This window comes from Somniosus microcephalus, chromosome 1 (genome assembly GCF_052327205.1).
Source record: "Somniosus microcephalus isolate GS21.2 chromosome 1, FLI_Smic_1.0, whole genome shotgun sequence".
Taxonomy (NCBI): domain Eukaryota; kingdom Metazoa; phylum Chordata; class Chondrichthyes; order Squaliformes; family Somniosidae; genus Somniosus; species Somniosus microcephalus.
In genome coordinates, this window is record NC_140987.1 from 134,241,225 (window position 1) to 134,254,397 (window position 13,173).

A 13,173-nucleotide genomic window follows, 5' to 3' on the forward strand; every position below is an offset into this window, starting at 1 on the left:
GCTGATGACTGCACAATGTTCAGCGCCATTCACAACTCCTCAGATAATGAAGCAGTCCATGCTCACATGCAACAAGACCTGGACGACGTTCAGGCTTGGGCTGATAAGTGGCAGGTAACATTTGCGCCACAGAAGTACCAGGCAATGACTATCTCCAACAAGCGAGAGTCTAACCACCTCCCCTTGACATTCAACGGCATTACCATCGCCAAATCCCCCACCATCAACATCCTGGGGGTCACCATTGACCAGAAACTTAACTGGACCAGCCACATAAATACTGTGGCAACAAGAGCAGGTCAGAGGCTAGGTATTCTGCGGCGAGTGGCTCACCTCCTGACTCCACAAAGCCTTTCCACCATCTACAAGGCACAAGTAAGGAGTGTGATGGAATACTCTTCACTTGCGTGGATGAGTGCAGCTCCAACACTGAAGAAACTTGACACCATCCAGGACAAAGCAGCCCGCTTGATTGGCACCCCATCCACCACCTTAAACATTCACTCCCTCCACCACTGGCGTACCGTGGCTGTAGTGTGTACCATCTACAAGATGCACTGCAGCAACTCGCCAAGGCTTCTTCGGCAGCACCTCCCAAACCCGTGACCTCTTCCACCTAGAAGGACAAGGGCAGCAGGAACGTGGGAACACCACCACTTCCAAGTTCCCCTCCAAGTTACACACCACCCTGACTTAGAAGTATATCGCCGATCCTTCATCGTCACTGGGTCAAAATCGTGTAACTCCCTATTAACAGCACTGTGGGAGTACCTTCACCACATGGACTGCAGCGGTTCAAGGCGGCAGCTCACCACTACCTTCTCAAGGGCAATTAGGGATGGGCAATAAATGCTGGCCTTGCCAGCGACGCCCTCATCCCACAAACAAATTTAAAAAAGTCCAAAAATCTACCTCTCTCAACCTTGAATATACTCACAATTCAGCATCCGCAGGTAGAGAATTCCAAAGATTCCTCCTCATCTCAGTCTTAAGTGGTTGACCCCTTATCCTGAGACTTTGCCCTCTAGTTCTAGACTTCCCAGCCAGGGAAAACAACCTTTCAGCATCTACCCTGTCAAGTCCCCTCAGAATCTTATGTTTCAATGAGATCACCTCTCATTCTTCTAAACTCGAGAGAGTATTGGCCCAATCTACTCAATCTCTTCGCTTGGACAACCCTCTCATCCCAGGGATCAATCTAGTGAACCTTCGTTGCACCGCCTATAAGGCAAGTATATCCTTCCTAAGATAAGGAGACCAAAACTGCATAGTATTCCAGGGAAGACAGACTGTCCCTTTTGTTCTTTCCTCCCCCACCCCACCCCACCCACCTTTCCCTGCCTCTGCACCTGGATAAAATCTGTTACATCTCTAACTTTTTCCAGTTCTGATGAAGGTTCACAGACCTGAAACGTTAACTCTGTTTCTCTCCCCACAGATGCTGCCTGACCTGCTGAATATTTCCAGCATTTTCTGCTTTCATTTCAGATTCTAGCATCTGCAGTATTCCAGGTGTGGTCTCACCAAAGCCCTGTACAATTGTCTTAAGACTTCCTTACTCTTGTACTCCAACCCCCTTGCAATAAAGGCCAACATGCTATTTGCCTTCCTAATTGCTTGCTGTACCTGCATGTTAACTCACTTTTTCTCTGTACAAGGACACCTAAATCTCTCTGAATACCAACATTTAATAGTTTATCACCATTAAATATTCAGTTTTTCTATTCTTCGTACCAAAGTGAATAATCTCACATTTCCCCACATTATACTCCATCTGCCACCTTATTGCCCACTCACTTAACCTGTCTATATCCCTTTGCAGGCTCTTTGTGTCCTCCTCACAGCTTACTTTCGCACCTAGCTTTGTATCATCAGCAAACTTGGATACATTACACTCTGTCCCTTCATCCAAGTCATTAATATGGATTATAAATAGCTGAGGCCCAAGCACTGATCCTTGCGGCATCCCACAAGTTACAGCTTGCCAACCTGAAAATTATCCGTTTATCCCTACTCTCTGTTTTCTGTCTGTCAACCAATGCATCCACTATCTCTACAGCCACCTCTTTTAGAACCCTAGCTTGAAAGCCATCAGGTCCAGGGGATTTGTTGGCTTTTCGTCCATTAGTTTCTCAAGTACTTTTTCCTCTACTGATCTTAATTACTTTAAGTTCCTCATTCTCATAGCGAGAGGATTCGAGTACAGGAGCAAGGATGTCTTGCTGCAGTTGTACAGGGCCTTGGTGAGACCACACCTGGAGTATTGTGTGCAGTTTTGGTCACCTTATCTGAGGAAGGATGTTCTTGCCATGGAGGGAGTGCAGTGAAGATTCACCAGACTGATACCTGGGATGGCAGGAATGACGCATGAAGAGAGATTGGGTCGATTAGGCTTATATTCACTAGAGTTTAGAAGAATGAGAGGGGATCTCATTGAAACATAAAATTCTAACAGGACTAGATGCAGGAAGGCTGTTCCCGATGGCAGGGGAGTCCAGAAACAGGGGTCACAGTCTAAGGATAAGGGGTAAGCCATTTAGGACTGAGATGAGGAGGAATTTCTTCATCCAGAGAGTGGTGAACCTGTGGAATTCTCTAACACAGAAGACAGTTAAGGCCAATTCATTAAATATATTCAAGGAGTTAGATATATTTCTTAAGGCTAAGGGGATCAAGGGATATGGGGAGAAAGCAGGGACAGGGTACTGAATTTGGATGATCAGCCATGATCGCATTGAATGGCAGAGCAGGCTTGAGGGGCCGAATGGCCTACTCCTGCTCCTATCTTCTATGTTTCTATGTTTCTCATTAGCCCCTTGGTTCCCCACTATTTTTGGTATGCTTTTTGTGTCTTCTACTGTGAAGAAAGATACAAAATATTTGGTTAAAGTCTCTGCCATTTCCTTGTTCCCCATTTCAATTTCTCCTGTCTCAGACTCTAAGGGACCAATGCTTACTTTTGCTACTCTTCCTTTTCATATACGTGTAAACGCTCTAACAATCTGTTTTTATGTTTCTTGCTAGTTTATTCTCATTCTATTTTCTCCCTTTTTATCAATTTTTTCGTCATCCTTTGCTGGTTTCTAAAGCCCCCCCAATTCTGAGGCTTACTGCTAATCCTTGCAACATTATAATCCTCTTCTTTTAATGTAATACTATCCTTAACTTCTTTAGTTAGCCACGGATGGATCACTTTTCCCATGGAGTTTTTATTTCTCAATGGAATGTATATAGAAACATGGCTGATCATCCAAATTCAGTACCCGGTCCCTGCTTTCTCCCCATACCCCTTGATCCCTTTAGCCTTAAGAAATATATCCAACGCCTTCTTGAATATATTTAATGAATTGCCCTCCACCCCCTTCTGTGGTAGAGAGTTCCACAGGTTCACCACTCTCTGGGCGAAGAAATTCCTCCTCATTTCTGTCCTAAATGACCTACCCTTAATCCTTAGACTGTGTCCCCTGGTTCTGGACTCCCGACCATCAGGAACATCCTTCCTGCATCTAGACTGTCCAGTCCTGTCAGAATTTTATAAGTTTCAATGAGATCACCTCTCATTCTTCTAAACTCCAGCGAGTACAAGTCCAATCGACCCAATCTCTCCTCATACGTCATTCCTGCCATCCCAAGCATCAGCCTGGTGAATCGTCGCGGAAGTCCTTCCATGGCAAGAACATCCTTCCTCAGATAAGGTGCGAATCATTGCGAATTTTGAAATATTTCTTTAAATGTTTGCTACTGTTTATTTACCGTCATACCTTTTAATCTAATTTCCCAATCTACCTTAGCCAACTCGTTTAAGACAGTAGTTTCGGACTGAAGTATTTCACGCTCAAACCCAATGTAAAATTCTATCATATTATTGTCACTCTTCCCCAGAGGATCCTTTACAATGAGATTACTAATTAACCCCATCTCATTACACAATACAAGATCTAAAATAGCTTGTTCCCTGGTTGGTTCCATGATATATTGTTCCAGGAAACTGTCGCAAATGCATTCCATTCCATGAACTCATCCTCCAGACTACCTTTGCCAATTTGATTTGTCTAGTCTATATGAAGATTAAAGCCCCCACGATCAGTGCATTACCTTTGTTACAAGCTCCTATTATTTCTTGATTAATACTCTGTCCAACGGTATAGCTACTGTTAGGGGGCCTATAAACTACTTCCACTAGTGTTTTCTGCCCCTTTTTATTTCTCCTCTACACCCATACTGATTCTACTTCCTGATCTTCCTAACCAAGATTCTTTCTCTTCTTCCGAACCAAGATCCTTTTTCACTTCTGTCCTTATGTCATTATTATGAAGGCTATCCTCCCCCCTTTTCCATTCTGCCTGTCTTCTCAAAACGTCAAGTACCCTGGAATATATAGTTCCCAACCTTGGTCACCATGCAATCAATTCTCTGTAATGGCTATTAGATCAAACCCATTTATTTCTATTTGTGCCACTAATTTGTCTATCTTATTACGAATGCTTTGTGCATTCAGATAAAGTGCCTTTAATTTTAAATTTTTACCATTATTCCCTGCTTTCACCTTACTCGCTGATGCACTATTAACATTAAACTCTGTCCTTTCCCGTCACACTCTGCTGATCTTTACCAAAATTGCTACACTGCTCCATTGCCTTGACTTTACTCTTTAGATTTCTAAATTTCCCCTCACCTGACGCCCCCACCCCCACCTTTCTAGTTCAAAGCCTTATCTACAGCCCTAGTTAATTCAATTCAGCAGGACACTGGTCACAGCCAGTCACAATGGAACACCTCCCACTTTTCCCAATATTGGTGCCAGTACCCCATGAATCGAAACCCCACACCACTCTGAGCCACATATTTAACTCTCTGATCTACTTGTCCCTATGCCAATTTGCATGTAGCTCAGGTAACAATCCAGAGATTATTACCTTTGGGGTTTTGCGTTTGAATTTGGACCCTAGCTCCTGAAACTCGCTTTTCAGAATCTCATTCCTAGTTCTACCTACGTCATTGGTTCCTACGTGGACCATGACAACTGGATCCTCCCCCTCCCACTCCAAATTCTTCTCCAGCCGTGAGGAGATATCCTTAACCCTGGCACCGGGCAGGCAACAAAGCCTTCGGTACTCCCGGTCACGGCTGCAGAGAACAGTAGAACAGTATGTCTCCCCCTTACTATACCGTCCCCCACCAGTACAATATTCCTTTTCACTCCCCCCACTTGAATGGCCTCCTGCCGTGGTCAGTTTGCTCATCCACCCTGCAGACTGCCCTCATCCAAACCGGTAGCAAAGCCTCATATCTGATGGATAAGGGCAAAGGCCGACGCTCCTCCAGCACTGCACCCGGGGTCCGCTTACCTGACTGAGTTGCAGTCATACCCTCCTGTCCCGGAGCACTAACCAGACCTAACCCAAGGGGTGTGACTGCCTCCTGGATCAAAGTGTCCAGGTAACTCTCCTTCTCTTTGATGCTCTGCAATATCTGCACCTCGGACTCCAGCTCAACAACTCTGAACTGAAGGTCCTCGAGACACAGGCACATACTGCAGAAGTGGTCGTCCGGGATCGCAATGCTCTCCACAAACTCCCACATGCTGCAGTTGCGGCACACCATCTGCACTGCCATCCGTATATAATCTTGTTTTATTTATTTAATGAATTAGAGTTAATGTATTTTTTTTTTTTTTTATTCGTTCATGGGATGTGGGTGTCGCTGGCAAGGCCAGCATTTATTGCCCATCCCTAACTGACCTTGAGAAGGTGGTGGTGAGCTACCTTCTTGAACCGCTGCAGTTCAGGTGGTGAAGGTACTCCCACAATGCTGTTAGGGAAGGAGTTCCAGGATTTTGACCCAGCGACGATGAAGGAACAGCGACATACTTCCAAGTCAGGATGGTGTGTGACTTGGAGGGGAACTTGGAGGTGATGGTGTTCCCATGCGCCTGCTGTCCTTGTCCTTCTAGGCGGTAGAGGTCGCGGGTTTGGAGGTGCTGCCGAAGAAGCCTTGGCGAACTGCTGCAGTGCATCTTGTAGATGATACGCACTGCAGCCATGGTACGCCGGTGGTGGAGGGAGTGAATGTTTAAGGTGGTGGATGGGGTGCCAATCAATGTTATAGTTAATTAACTTAGCTTATAGTTTAGTTTTTTAACTAATTACTTGATCTAGTTTAAGTTATAGGTAGATTAAATTAAATAACACAAAGCACTACAGGTATTGGAGGCAAAAAACAGCACCTCCTTTCCCCTCTGCTCTGAATTCCCACTCTCTCCAAATTCTCAACTTAAATGGAATGCTTCTAAACAGAGTGTTAAAGGCCACTCTGTGCAGACCACAGAGGTAAGGTGGTGTATTTTGGTAGGACGATCACAGAAGCCACATATTCCTTGCAACGTAAGCCTCTAAATGGTGTAGAGGAGCAAAGGGATCCAAATTCACAAATCATTAAAAGTAGCAACACAGGTTAACAAGGCCATTAAAATACAAACAAAGCACTGGGGTTTATTTCTAGAGGAACAGAATTGAAAAGTAGAGAGGTTATATTAAACATACAGGCCTAGAAATTAGTCTTGGGCGGTATTGGACCGGCAGCCCGTTATACGCAGTACCTGATATCCATTGACTGCAATGGAACTGATTATCAGGCGCTGTGTATAACGGGTGGCCGATCCGATACCGCCTGTTTTGCGCCACCGTCCGCAACGAATTTCTCGGCCATAGAACCTTGGTTAGATCACGCTTAAGAGTACTGTGCACAGTCTGGTCTCCATGTTACAAAAAATACATAGAGGCACTGGAGAAGTTGCAAAAAAAGGTTTATAAGGATGATACCAGAACTAAGAGATTACAACTATCAAGGAAGATTGAACAGGCTGGGGATCTTTTCTCTAAAAGAGAGCGGAGGTGTGACCTAATAGAGGTCCTTAACATTATGAAGGGGTATGATAGGGTAGATGTAGAGAAGATGTTACCATTTGTGGGAAGTCCAAAACTAGAGGACACAAGTAGTCACTAATCAATTCAATAAGAAATTCAGGAGAAACTTCATTACCCAAAGAGTAGTTAGAATGTGGAACTTGCCATCACAAGGAGTAGTTGAGGCGAATAGCAGAGATGTATTTAAGAGGAAGCTAGATAAGTACATGAGGGAGAAAGGATTAGAAGGATGTGCTGATAGGGGTAGTTGAAGTAGGGTGGGAGGCGGGTCGCGTGGAGCATAAATACCAGCATAGACCAGTTAGGCCAAATGGCCTGTTTCAGTGCTGTAAATTCTATGTGTATGACTTTGCAGCTCTGCACCTGGTTCAAATCCAGCACAAATTGACAGAACAAAAGTTTCCTTTTTTCCTCCAAATGCAAAGATTCTATATAAACTAAGTTTGGGCAGTCTCAATTCAGTTTGTGGACAGTGCTGATATACAACAAAACTGTCCATAAATTGGCACACAAAGAGACAACTAAATTAGGAATCTCACTCAAGAGACAATGGCCTGGAATTTCCTTTGGGGGTTTAACCCAGAAGTTACACCTGAAATTACGCCCACTCTGACGATGTTGTAGGAGTCTACGTACTCCTAACAAAATATACTAAACTTGGAGAGGTTCAACAGAAAAGGTTTAATTGTTGAGACATGTTGAACACAAAAATGGCGTCAGAGACTACACCAAGTCCGACTGTCTTTCATCAGTCCACAGCTTCGACTGCTCCTCCCCCACTCTGGGCTTAACTATGTTGCAGATCGAGTTTCTTAAAGGTGTGATCCTTCTTAAAGGCATGACGCCTGATTTATAATCTACGGACCGAAAAGCGGATTGTGTCCTTTCTGTGATCGGTACGCCACACAGCTCCCCCCAGAATCCGCTAGTAGGGAGTGGACGAACCGGCGTGGCGGCTTGATGGCACAGCCGGAACGGCTCTTGGCGGTTGGTGTCGGGAGCGGGGCGGTCGGACGCGTCGGGCTCTTAGGCGGTCTGCCCCGCGGTGGGTGTTGGCCCACTTGAACGGGTTCGTCGGGCTCTAGGTGCGCCAGCTTGAGCCGGTCGACCGACACCTTGTCAGTTCTGCCGCCCACTTGGAGGAGGAAGAACTTGTTCCCTGTCTGGAGTACCTTGTAGGGTCCGTCGTATGGGGGCCGTAGAGGTCCTCGGTGGGCGTCATGGCACACGAAAACAAATTTGGCCATGTGCAGGCTAGGTGGTACGCGGGTTGCTGGTTCGCCGTGCCGGCCGGTGGGTACCGGAGCGAACTGTTGTGCTCGGTTGGCGAAAGCGCGGCGTTGCTGGTCAGCCGACCAGGGGGTCGTGGCGATGGGCAGGAACTCTCCGGGTACGCGCAGCGGCTGGCCGTACACGAGTTCCGCCGCCGAGGCTTGCAGGTCTTCCTTGACCGCGGAGCGTAGGCCAAGTAGCACCCATGGGAGGTGGTCGATCCAAGCCTCGTCCTCGAGGCTGGCGCGGAGGGATGCCTTCATGGACCTGTGGAATCGCTCGCACAGTCCGTTGGCTTGGGGGTGGTAAGCCGTGGTGCGGTGAACGGCCACCCCAAGGTTTCGGGCGATGGCGGCCCACAGATCAGAGGTGAACTGCGGGCCTCTATCCGACGTCATGTCGGAGGGGACGCCGAACCGAGCGACCCAGGTCCCGATGAACGCCCTCGCGATGTCGGCGGTGGTGGTGGACGTCAGTGGAATGGCCTCGGGCCAGCGGGTGGTACGGTCCACGATTGTCAGCAGGTGCGTGTGACCTTGTGATGGCGGCAGGGGGCCGACGAGGTCGATGTGGACGTGGTCAAACCTTCTTTCTGGCACGGTGAACTCCTCGAGTGGGGCTTTGACGTGCTGGTGGATTTTGGCACGCTGGCAAGCTATGCAGGATCTGGACCAGACGCGCACATCTTTGTGCAGGCCGCGCCAGACAAATCGGTTGGCCACCAGTCTAATGGACGCGCGGGTGCCGGGGTGCGAGAGGCCGTGGACGATGTCGAACACCCGTTTTCGCCAGGACGCCGGGACTACGGGGCGGGGTTGCGCCAAGGAGGTGTCGCATTTGACTGTGACGGCGGACAGGCCGCAGGTGACGTCGGTCAGTCGCAGCCCTGGGAGGGTTGTGGGCGCGGAGAGCAGATCGGGGTCGGTGCGTTGCTCCGCTGCCAGTTGAGCATAGTCCACTGCCAGGTGGGCGCCGTGGACGGCGGGGCGGGATAGGCAGTCGGCCACCACGTTGTCTCGACCGGAGATGTGCCGGATGTCCGTGGTGAATTCGGACACCGCGGCGAGCTGGCGTTGTTGCCTGGCTGACCACGGGTCCGCAGATTTTGCCATCGCGAATGTCAGGGGTTTGTGGTCGACAAACGCGGTGAAGGGGCGGCCCTCCAGAAGAAATCTAAAATGGCGGACTGCCAGGTACAGTGCGAGGAGCTCGCGGTCAAAGGCGCTGTATTTGGTCTCTGGGGGGCGCAGTTGGCGGCTGAAAAAGGCCAGCGGTTGCCAGGCCCCGTCGACCCACTGTTCGTACACGGCGCCGACCGCGTGGTCGGAGGCGTCCGTGGTGAGGGCCACCCTGGCGTTGGGCTGTGGGTGAGCGAGCATGGTGGCGTCGGCGAGCGCCTTTTTGGTCGAGTCGAAAGCAGTCAACATGTCCGCCGACCACTCAATCGCCATTCTGTCTTTCTTACCCCGGAGGGCTTCGTATAGGGGCCGCAAGAGGGAGGCCGCTCCGGGAATGAAGCGGTTGTAAAAGTTGATCATCCCCAAGAACTCCTGGAGGCCTTTGATGGTGGTAGGCCGGGAGAACTGCTGGACGGCTTGCAGCTTGGCGGGCAGGGGAATGGCTCCGTCCTGCGTGATGTGGTGGCCGAGGAATTCGATCCTGCTGAGGCCGAATTGGCACTTGGCTGGGCTGATGATGAGCCCGTGCTCGCTGAGCCGCTGGAACAGGGTGCGGAGGTGCTCGATGTGTTCCTGCTTGGAGGAACTAGCAACCAGGATGTCATCCAGGTAGACAAAGAGGAACTTCAGGTCCCGGAGGACCGAGTCCATGAGCCGCTGGAAGGCCTGGGCCGCGTTTTTGAGGCCGAAGGGCATTCGGAGGAACTCGAATAGCCCAAAAGGGGTGATTACGGCCGTCTTGGGAACGTCCGTGGGGTGGACTGGCACCTGATGGTAACCGCGCACCAGGTCGGCTTTGGAGAAGACTGAGCGGCCGGCCAGTCTAGCCGAGAAGTCTTGAATGTGCGGTATGGGGTACTGATCCGGCGTGGTGGCGTTGTTTAGGCGCCGGTAGTCCCCGCAGGGGCGCCATCCCCCGTCGGGTTTGGTGACGATGTGGAGTGGGGAGGCCCAGGGGCTGTTGGAGCGGCGGATGATGCCGAGCTGTTCCATTGTGGCGAACTCGGCCCGCGCGATCTCCAGCTTGGCCGGGTCCAGCCTGCGGGCGTAGGCATACACCGGTGGGCCTGTGGTGGGGATGAAGTGTTCTACCCCGTGCTTAGCAACTTTCGCGGAGAATGTCGGGTTGGTGAGGGCTGGGAACTCAGCCAGGAGTGCTGAGTAGTCGTCCGTTGAGCGGGCGCGGCACTGTCACGCCATTTCGGCGGGTTTGGGGGGGGGGGGGGGTGGCGGCCATGGCGCCCGGGATAGGTGACATGGTGTTCATGTCCACGAGGCAGCGCCGCCGAGGCATGTCGACCAACAGGCCGTGGGCGCACAGGACATCCGCACCGAGAAGCGGGGAGAGCACCTTGGCGGTGATAAACTCCCAGTGGTAGCGGCGGCCTGTGAGGTCGATGGTGACGGTGCGGGTGCCGTACGTCCGGATGTCAGTGCCATTGGCGGCAGCCAGCGCAGGGCCACGGCCGCCTCGCTGGATCTCGAGGGCGGATGCGGGGATGATGCTGCGCTGCGCGCCCGTGTCACATAGGAAACGGCGTCCGGAGGCGCTGTCCGTAACGTACAGCAGCGCGCCTGCTTGCCCCACGGCCATCGTGTAGGCCGGTTGGAAACGTGCAGGGATGGTTGCAGCGGCGTGCCCGTGCGCCGAACCGGGTATGGAAGTGGCAGTAGCCCTGGGTCGGAGGGCTTGGGGGCCTGGGGGGCCTCGTGGCCGAGCTGTGTGGCCACGCGATAGAGGGTGGAGCGCGCGCCGACGCTGCGGAGGCCAGGTCGGGGGTGACGGCGTGGTTGGAGCCGGCGGACAGGAGCTTATCGGCTTCGTCGGCCAGGTCCTCGAGGTCCGTGAGGCTGGACGCCACGATCGCCGGGCGGATGCTGGGGGGTAGTTGGCGGATAAAGAGCGTGCGGAAGAGGGAGCCGGGCGGTTTCTCGTCGGTCAGAGCAAGCATGTGAGAGAGCAAGTCTGACGGCGTGGAGTCACCAAGGCCCGGGAGGTCGAGGAGGTGGCAGTTGCGCACGAATTGGGAGGCTGTGAATTTTTTAAGGAGCGCGGCCTTGAGATGTGCGTACTTGCCTTCCTCCGAAGGGTTTTGTAGTGTTGTCCAGACTTTCGTGATTGTGGAGCTGCCCAGGGAGGTGAGGAGGTAGTCGTACATCGTTGCGTCGGCGGTGATGCCGCGGAGTCGGAATTGCGATTCGGCTTGAAGGAACCAGGCGGTGGCTAGGTTCTCCCAGAACTCCGGCAGCTTCACAGAAACTGCGTTTGTGTCAGCCATGGTTACGCTTAGGAGTCGTCCTGAGCGTCGGGGTCACCAATGTAGGAGTCTACGTACTCCTAACAAAATATACTGAACTCGGAGAGGTTCAACAGAAAAGGTTTAACTGTTGAGACCACATGTTGAACACAAAAATGGCGTCAGAGACTACACCAAGTCCGACTGTCTTTCATCAGTCCACAGCTTCGACTGCTCCTCCCCCGCTCTGGGCTTAACTATGTTGCAGATCGAGTTTCTTAAAGGTGTGATCCTTCTTAAAGGCATGACGCCTGATTTATAGTCTACGGACCGAAAAGCGGATTGTGTCCTTTCTGTGATCGGTACGCCACAATGTCAAATTACACACAAATTTCCTGCCAAGCGCATTAGCATACGCCCAAATGTAAAAATGGGCATAAATGGAAGAAAATCAGTGTTAGCAATCCAGGCCCAAGGAAAACACCAAACTCTCAAAATGTATTCCTTCTTTAAGTATGAAAATTGAAGTTTCAACACATATTACCATCATTCATGCATATTCGGCACAGGATGTTTTAAGACTGAAACTGGGGAAGCTTTTCAATTTTTAATGCGACTTACAGATTCCAGAAAAATGCATTTAAAGAAACAGAAATTACAGTGCAGGTCTCTCGAGGATAAATTTTTAAACATTAAAAGAAATTACAACAAACACCAGAAAAGTGACTGTTATCCTACTGCACCTGATCGAAGAGAACCTGTGAGCAAACAAACCTCTGAGCAAGTGCAGTTGCAGCAAACTTGCCTAAAAGGCTCTGTAACTTGGGACTGGGACTATTATTATGGGCAGAGATGTGTTCTGATAGATGATCGCAAAAGATCAAGATCTGTGCATATTTATTTGCGCACACAACTCAATTCTGCGGTCTGATGGGGTTAAATGCAATTTCCGTGGACATAGCTTTACCAGAGCCTTCAAATTTGCCATTGGGATGTGGAAACACATTTAACAGGATAAATACCAGTGAATGCTGGGCTCCAGGAATATGGCTTGAAAAACTAACATAAAAGGCTCTGAAGAAACAAATTGGATGCCAAACTTTAAAACTATACAGCAACCTAATAGAACAAAACATTTACATTTAATAGAAACATAGAAGATAGGAGGAGTAGGCCATTCGGCCCTTCGAGCCTGCTCCGCCATTCAACGAGATCATGGCTGATCATCCAAACCCTAGCACCCGATCCCTACACCGACAGCCACCCCACCCAAGCCCTATCCCCGTAACCCCACGTATTTAATCCCCCCTAGCACTAAGGGACAATTTTATCATGGCCAATCAACCTAACCCGCACATCTTTGGACTGTGGGAGGAAACCGGAGCACCCGGGGAGAATGTGCAAACTCCACACAGACAGTCACCCGAGGCCGGATTTGAACCCGGGTCCCTGGCGCTGTGAGGCAACAGTGCTAACCACTATGCCACCGTGCTGCCACGAAGGCAGCCATTTGTCAGAGAAGGTTGGGTTTAAGGCATATTGCTGAAGCACAGTAGACAG

The 13,173-nt window shown here is 50.2% G+C and overlaps 1 protein-coding gene across 6 annotated transcripts in view; it reads right to left on the reverse strand.

The window, feature by feature from the left end:
* vps13a (vacuolar protein sorting 13 homolog A) overlaps window positions 1-13,173 on the reverse strand; it is a 631,135-nt gene that overhangs the window by 304,498 nt on the left and 313,464 nt on the right. The window lies entirely within an intron of this gene.